Here is an 8,888-nt window from a genome sequence, read left to right as displayed (position 1 = left end):
AAGGGCCAGGAGTCAGAGTATAGGGACTCTTTCTGCATATTTTTACTCAAGCCAGACTCCTAGGGTTCTCTGCTGCTGCTTCTCTAATTAACGTCACAAAGGATGCCTTGAGTAAACACAATTAACAGAGATAAACAAGTCTCTCTCTACCTGGCTGGAGTCTAAATTGATATATTGAGAAATGTTTATATTCCAGCAGAACTCAACGTTAAGTTTTTACATTAAGAATCTAATCACTGGCCTGAAACTCAAGAGGTAAATTTGGGTTTGATGAAGGAAACTGGAGATTCCCTAATAATTAGTGGGTCTGAATAAATGAGTTGTGGCTGGGATCCTCTCCTGTGGTGGTAGGATCTGGGGACATTAGGATGGCTAGGGACTCCTGGCCTAGCATACCCAAGGCCCCTATCCACCATTTCCTTCACCATGGCACTGCTGCCTTCTCCATCTGCTGCAAACAGGTTTTCAAAACTTGGAGGTTTTTCATGTTCCTGAAATAGGGAGAGCATGAGCTTTCTGAAAAGCGTGGGGGTGGAAACACTTAAGACACTTAGCATAAAAGTCAAGACAGGTTGTAATCTCTCTTGAATTTCCACTTGCTCAAAGCTGTCTTTGTCCACTGACATTACCTTCCTACCCCCTTCCCACCCATCTTTACAATTGTTCCATATGTCTAGAATAAGTTTCTGTTCTAAATCTAATGCTCTCAATTCCACTGTCACCACAGCACAGCCATTTCACTGCTTCTTAAGTTAAAAAAAGAGAAAGGAAATAATTTCTAAAAGTATTTTTCTTCGGAAAAACCCTTTCTGGATTGTTGCGTGTGAGCGTGTGCATTTGCGTTTCTTCCCTGGCTTGTGCTTCTTTATTGACCCCATTTTCATTTGTCTTCTCCACACCCTAAACTAACCTGGACATGTATATGATGTAAATGCTTTCCTCTCTACTCTTGTAGTAGATGACTGTCCTGTTCTACCATCTGTATGTCACAGAAGTATTTGTTCTTCCTAGTGGGTTTGTCTTAGATTGCAGGCCCTCAGGGGTTACAGCCACAGTCAGTAGGTCCCCACACTGCCCAGAGCAGTTCCCTGTCATCATTTGAGATGTCTAATGATGATAATTTCCTTCTCTGCTATCATGTATGCTGATGGGCTGATGCTGATGAGCTGATGCTGATGAGCTTCTGTCTCCTCCTTCAGTCTCCACTAAGTCTCCCAGTAAAAGGCTGGTGGCCTCTTTCCCCCAGTTTGTTTTCACTGAACTTGGATTCAGAAGACCTGAGTTTCAGTCCTAGTTCTGTCCTTTGCTAACTCTATTCTATGACAAGCCACTGACCTCTGAGGTCCAGCCTTCTCATCTCTAAAAGGGGACGCTATTGATGTCCCTGATAAGGACATAAATGAATAGCAGCTGTGGAGCACTTGTAAAGTCTGAAACCCTTTACAAAGCTCAAGGATGCTGATTACGCTTGCTGCCATCCCAGACCTTACACTGTTCTTTAGTATCAACAATTTAAACTTTACAGCAATTTTCACCTCATTTTGCAAGCTTTGAGTGGGGACTTAATGTTTTAGATTTGGGTAGGAATCTAATTCTCAGGACAAAATTCTTTTTTAGAATTTAGGTTCCGGAGGAGTTTCTTATCTAGGCACTATTTTATGAGGCCTAGCTTGAGGCGATACATTGTAATCACTCTGTGCTTCAGTTTCCCCATCCAGAAAATGACCATAATAAGGATTTCCAGAAGGAAAAATAGTATAACATTAAAACATTATTGATGAAGTAAAAGAGTGAAGGGCAAATATGAAATTGATTTATTCTCACCCTTTGTGACTCAGTTTCCCCTTCAGTAAAGTGAAGATAAATTCTTATAAGAAAGAAAACTTTATTATTTGCATTTTACCACAGTGGACTCCAGTAGCTTATAAGATCTTGTGTTTTGGTTTATTTTTCCCATCAACTCAAGGTTGTTGTGAGGATAGAGGAATTAATGTCGGTAACATGATTGGGGATCCCCAGACTAAAGGTTAAATGAGTCCAAAGCAGAAGTAACTTTGCCCAAAGTTACAGCTCAACCAGAATGAGCAGAGAGTCTGGCTGTTTATTTAGCAGTGACTTGGGGACTCAAGGACTCTCCCCAATTCCACGTCCATCACAGTCCACAAATACCCCTTCCTCTCATTTCCCTTTTTCAGGTGTTGGTTCCCGTCTCTCAAATCAGGGCAAAGGAGAGGGTAGTGAGAGATCACAAAGGAACAGAATGGGAGACAGGATTAACATGAGGAAATGACCATTTAAGCTATTTTGCTGACCCCCCACCCCCACCCCTGCCTTACCACTGGCAGCCCAGGAGAAAGATTCCGCTGACCAAATGTGACTGCCAGAATCTATATATTTCTGAAGGCTTGCTTATTCCAGGAAGCCTGCTAAGTTAATTGGAGCAGAGAGCCGGCTTCTTCTGGTCTTAACCTATCTAGGGCGTGTTTTCCAAGGCCTGGCATTTGTTCCCCACACTTACAATACCAGCAACCTTGACCTGTTTACTACATAAACCTTTTTGCTTTCTTTTGTATTTATTCACTGTTCATATCTGGCTCGCATTGTGTTTTCTTTATGACTGTCCATATCATTTGTCATCCTAAGAGGGCAGAGGCTGTGCCTATCATTATATAGTGACCAATAAAAATGATAATCACTGTACTAGAGACATAGGGATCATAGTCTAACAAATGCCAGTAATGGAGTGAGGCTTCAAATCAAGTTAATTAAGACTGTCACTTTAAGAATATCTTAGAATAACTTTGCTTTGATAATTACCCATATATTTATGGGCTTGTAGAATCTTAGAGATGGAGCGAATGTCAGAGGTCGTGTATCTCATCCTCTCATGCAGTTGCCACCAGCCTTTCCTTGAAGCCTAATGATGATGTCAGTACTTTGCCCAGCAAACTAATCAATGTTTTTCATCATAAAATATATCTACAAGGAGTATATAAAAATGTATATGGATCAGTTGAAGGAAAATAATAAAACACTTCAGTACCTACCACTCAGGCAAATAATCAAAATTAGCATGGCCCAGAAGTCTTCTTTTGCCTCTCTTGAATTTCAACCAAGTTCAATGCTTAGAGCACCCTAATCTGTAGAAAGTTCTTTCTTATATGGTGCTGAAATGTGTTCTGTGGACTCTACACATGACTCCTGATGTGGTGCTGTGATTAAATTTAATGTAATTAAATTTAATGTTTCTTCCAAGTGACAACCCATCAACTATTTGAAGACAGGTATTATGCCAGAGTTGCCAGAAGAAACATCCTCATCCTTAGTTCCTTTCCTCTTCTAATGTGGCTTCCGTAGCCAAACACAATCCTCCACAGACCTGGTCTGACTAGCAAAGTATAGAGTGAAACTCTTCCCTCCTTAATCTGGGCATTTTTTTTTTTTTAAGGTGGCTTTGGATAGGAATGACTGTCTCAGAGATCATAGTACACTGCTGAGTTGATAGTCAAACTCCTCATGGCTTTCTTATAAGGACTGTTAACCCAGGTCTCTTCTGTTAAGTAGTTTTTAAACCTAAATGCAAGGCTTTACATCAATTACATTAATTCCTGTCGATTTTATTTTGTTAGTTTTCTCTGTTATTCATTCCAGCCTGTCTATATCATCTTAATTTATTAGAATGTATTATTGTATAATTTGATAGACTACTTGGAGCAAGCATGAAAACAACTTCTGTGGAATACATTAAAACACCAGTGTTAAATTATCCCAAACGCAATCAAATATTTTCAGAATGTTTCAGAAGTTACTGCAGGATGGTGCAGTGTCTCATGAATTATTGTGCCTTTGATCTGTGGGATGCCAGTCACTAGTGTTGCAGGTAATGAGATTCCAAATAGCAGAGTGCTTAGTGCATGAAACTCTGGCAGAGAGTTAAAGCCACTGTGGAAAGCAGAGAACATCAAAGTAAGCTAGTCATTATGTTGGCAGTGGGGAGAGGGGAGTGGGAGTTCATGTACAGTAGTTGGAAATCATAAGGAACTGGGAATCTATCATATTTTGGCATCAATTCAGAAGGCGGAACTTCTAGATACATGTATTGCCAGGATATATTTCTCTCAACAATAGATTATTGTAATGGGCTTGGCTAATATGCTAGCAATAATGTGTGAGGACCGGGTTCATTGGCACAAGTTTTAAAAACTCACCATCATGATAGCAACAGGTCTTGATTTCATAGCAAAAATTTGGGCTGCCAATACTTTAAGGAAAGAAGAAAAACTCAAAACTTGTGAGGAAAACACCCTAGCATGCACCTCCTTCCCTTGGCACTTAGGAAAGCACCTGGGGCACAGAGAACAGGCCCTGCAGAAGCACAAACACACACAAGTGCCATCTTGTCCAGCTTCTCCATTATGCAGATGTTGGTTGCAGACCAAGTCTTCTCCTGCCCCTGCATGCCAGTCTGGTCCAGAACAGCACTAGTTTCTCTTAGGTTCCGTGTGGAAAATATTTTGCCCTGAGACTGCCCCTGAAGTCCTGAAACACACATTGAACCTGAGTGTTTTAATTGAACCTCATTACTTGAACTGTGTGTGGGAGGCATGGGTCCCTTGGGTCTGAAATAAGGCCAGAGAAGACTCAACTCTCAGTTACACAGTTTGTCTTACGGTGCCAAAATACACTGCTGCTGGGAACCCAGTTACTTGTGGTAACTCTGATTTTTTTTGCCTCCCCTGCTTCTCATTTACTCCGTGTAATTCGCACCTTATCTGCCTGAGTCCTCTCAACTTGATGCGAAGAGAAAAGTGGGAATTCAATGCAAATCATGAGAATCTCTAACATTAGGAGGGTAGACAGAATTTGGGGAACAACCAACTCAGTTACTTGCCCTCACAACCAGTGACACTCATTAGTTAGGTGCTTGGTTCTTCCCTATTCTGTAGAACATGGAAGGTCAGATACGTGGGGTTTCATGGAGCAAAAGTGACTCATACTAGAATCCAGCAGTGCTTTGTGTGGATTTGTGATTTGCTTCCTGCAATTCCACAGAACTGAAATCAAATACCATTTCAAACAGTTCAATCTTATAGTTACTCGTGTATCTTTATTTCTCAGTTGAAATTGCTCTCAGCATAACAGAGCATTATGGGCCTATTGGCCAAGTTCACTAAGATCATTCTTTTTTTTTTTTTGAGACAAGGTCCCACTCTGTTGCCCAGGCTGGAGTTCAGTAGCATGATCTCAGCGCACTGCAGCCTCGATGTTGTGGGCTTAAGCCATCTTCTGACCTCAGCCTTCTGAGTAGTTGGGACTACAGGCATGCACCACTACAACTACACCTGGAGATATATATACATATATATATATATATATATATATTTTTTTTTTTTTTGTAGAAATGAGATCTCACTATGTTCAGGCTGGTCTTAAACTTCTGGGCTCAAACAGTCCTCCCTCCTCGGCATCCTAAAGTGTTGGGATTATAGGTGTGAGCCACTGTGCCCAGCCAAAATTATTCTTTGTTAGAATAGAAATGGCTTGGTGATATAAATACTTGCTGACATACCACCTTTGCTAGTACCAACAGAACAGAAGGGCTGCCCAGTTCTGAAAGATGTTTTTCTAGAAAATGCAATAACTCCTTAGATTTGTATAATTATATTTTTCAAAGCATTTAAAAAACATTTTAATTATTAATTCATCCATTATTTATTCATTCCACAAAAATTCATACAGCAGCTCCTGTGTGCCATTCATCATGCCAGATTTTGGGGAGACAAAGCTTACAGAATTTGGTCTCATCTTATTGTAATAACAGTTCTATTAGCAATACTCCCTGCAGTCATTTAAGGTGTGAACCATAGCTTTAAATAAAGTTAAATATTAAAGGTGTTCATATGTTTTGCAAGCCAAACATATGAACAGAGTAAACATATGGACCGAGTTTAATGTAATCAAATATAACACAAACAGGTTCATCTAGTTCATTAAATTCCATCTGTGCATTCCTTTAACAGATACTGGTTGAGCACCTACCATGAACCAGGCACAGTGCTTTGCTGGGGGTACACAGATGATTGAAACACTGGTCTCCGCTTCAAAGAGCTAATGGGAGAGGTAGACCCATAAGCAGACAACTATGACTCAATGTGGGAGCAGAGTGCAACAGTTTCGTAACCTACCCAGTAGTCATTCCCAACCCTTTCTGGCTTCCAGAGCCCTCTTCCTCTTATAAAAGTGAGAATGCTTTTCTATCTTTCCTTGTAACCAGGAAAACGGCAGGTTACCAAATCCTGGTCAGTGTACTGGAAGGATTTTAGCAAAGATTTTTCACCTGAAAACAGAGAGGAACTCCTATCTCCGAATCTCCTTCTGTTATGGGCTGAATCATATTCTCTTAGAATTCATATGTTCAAGTCCTAACTCCCAGGACCTCAGAATGTGACTGTATTTGGAAATAAGGTATTTTAAATAGGTAATGAGGTTAAAATAAGGCCATTAGGGTGGACCCTAATCCAGTATGACTGGTGTTCTTATAGGAAGAGGACATTAGAATATGGACATTCAACAGAGGGAAGACCATGTCAGGACACAGTGAGAAGAGGCCATCTATAAGCCAAGGAGAGAGGTGTCCAAAAGAGCCAATCCTGCCAACACTTTGATCTTGGACTTCTAGCTTCCAGTATTGTAAGGAAATAAAATTCCTGTTACTTAAGTCGCCCACTCTATGGTACTTTGTTATGGCAGCTTCAGCAAGTGAATATACCTTTCCTGGTTTTAAATGTTGTCAAGTAAGTTTGGAACAGCTGCAGCCATCCTGCAGAAGGGCCGAGAGAATTGCAGAGGTGCTGACTTAGAACCCTGATATCACTAAGCCAACCCTGGAATCATCTACTTTCAGACTTCTTGTGAAGAGACAATAAGTCCCTACTGTTTCAGTTGCTTTAGGTGTGGGAGTTCTGTTACTCACAACCACAAGCATCCTAATTGATACAAGCAAGGATAGAGACATTGTGGTATTGCAGGGACACCAAGAAGAGGTTTCTAGATGACAATTAAGCTTGGGTCTTTAAAGATGTTCAGCAATTAATCAAATAAAGAACTGGACAAAGGGCATTTCAGGTGGAGGGGATAATAACAAGAGCAGAGAACACCAGATATATGACAGAAACTTAGTTACAAGCCTTTGGGTGCTGTAGGAGTTCAAGTGTGGAGCCAAAAGTGGCAAGAAATGAGGCTGCAAAGGTTGGCAGGAGCTGGATAGTGGAGTGAGGCCTCAGTTGCTGCTAAGAAGCTGTGACTTTTTCCCTGTTGGCTTGGTCAGAATTATGTGAATGGAAGATAAATTTAAGGGGTCAAAATTGGAGGCAGGATTCTAACCAGAACTTTTCTGAGCATTCAGGAGAGAGAGGAGGGAACAGAATCAAGGCAGTAGACTAGAGAGAGGAGTGACTGATATTAGAAAATTCACAAGGCATATTTTGAAGATGTTGCATATCAGTATTATTGTGCTGTATGGCAATTAGGTGTAAAAGGTAAAGGACTATAATTTATAATGTAGCTGAGAACAGAAAGCTGAACTTTATCCTGAATGCCACAGTATTTTTATAATTTTTAATGAATACTTTACAAAAATGTACTATCCACTTCCTTGTTTTCTTCCACAGAGTTTACTAGACGTAAACTAACCTTTTCTTGATGACTCATGGTCATCATTATGAAAAAGGGAGGCAAGATGGTGTAGAGGAAAGGGCAAAATCATGGGGTAGAGGAAAGGAGCTTGTGTTAGACATCATGCAATCTGGGTTTATTCCCAGCTTTGCCACTCGCTGATCTGTACGGTCATGAAAAAGTCACTAAGCCTCTCTGAGTATTTGTTTCTTCCTTGGCTGCCTGTTTCACTGTGTGGGAAAGGGCTTGCTAAAGCACCAGGCACCATACAACGAGATGTTAGGATACTTTTTCTAAGATGAAGTGACATATAACACAATGCTTGTCTACTTTTGAGTCCTATTGTCCTTTGCTCCTAAAGCAAATCTTTGAGGTTGTTTGCTGTCTCTTTGTTCTCAAAATGCTTCCTTCTCTAGAAGGCCTTTCACTCACACCCCACCTTGCTCTTCAAGGGCCATGGGCTGGGAAGCCAGAGGTCAAACTTCTTAAATATTTTTTCCAATGTAACCCAGTAAGGCTCCGTGTGGAGGCCTAAGGACCTGGCTTTGGTTCAATTCGTGTCAGTTATTTTTGGTGCTTAAAGGCCTTTTTCACTTCCGGATTTGGTGCTGCATTCCACAGAATTGAGGTTGTCAGAGCTTAACTTACAGTTAAGCGGGTGTAACTACGGTGCTTTTATACTGCCAAATGAACTATTCAGTTTTAATCCTTCCTGTTGAATTATCTCTTTTATCTCTCTGTAACCAGTTTTCTATGATATCATGGACAGATCTATCCTCACCACCACCCACACACCATGACATAAATTAAGACAAAAATCTTGACCATAAGTTTTCAACACAGATTTCTTGCGTTCCCTCTTTTAAGGATTTAGGGTCCCTGAGTTTCCTCCTGCCTTCCCCTGCAATCTAAAGAAGTCCTTGAAAGCATTTTGAGGGGCTTTCAGCCCCCCAACACTGTTTGTGGGAGCCCAGGATATAAGGCCCAGGCATAAGAACATGAGTAGTTCATTTAAATCATAGTAGATAATTACATGAGAAGATGTATAGCATCGTGCTTAAAGCTTGGACTTTTGAATTGGACCACTTGACCTTGGGTGTGTTGCATATCTCTCTGGGTCTCAGTTTCCTCTTCTGTAAAATAAGAGTAATACTTTCTGGCAAGGAGTCAATGTAATAATGCATATAAAGCACTTAGCACAGACCCTGGTACAA

At 40.7% G+C, this 8,888-nt stretch overlaps 1 long non-coding RNA gene across 1 annotated transcript; it reads left to right on the top strand.

Moving 5' to 3' along the window:
- The first annotated feature begins 160 nt into the window (after positions 1–160).
- LOC134760846 (uncharacterized) lies at positions 161–6,651 on the top strand. The gene is made up of 3 exons (XR_010138851.1): positions 161–255; positions 6,021–6,120; positions 6,543–6,651. It is a non-coding gene; the product is annotated as an uncharacterized LOC134760846 (long non-coding RNA).
- The last annotated feature ends 2,237 nt before the right edge of the window (positions 6,652–8,888 follow it).

The sequence above is a fragment of the Pongo abelii genome, chromosome 1 (genome assembly GCF_028885655.2).
Source record: "Pongo abelii isolate AG06213 chromosome 1, NHGRI_mPonAbe1-v2.0_pri, whole genome shotgun sequence".
Lineage (NCBI taxonomy): Eukaryota > Metazoa > Chordata > Mammalia > Primates > Hominidae > Pongo > Pongo abelii.
Note: the sequence above shows the minus strand (reverse complement) of the source record. Positions and strands in the feature narration are given on the sequence as shown.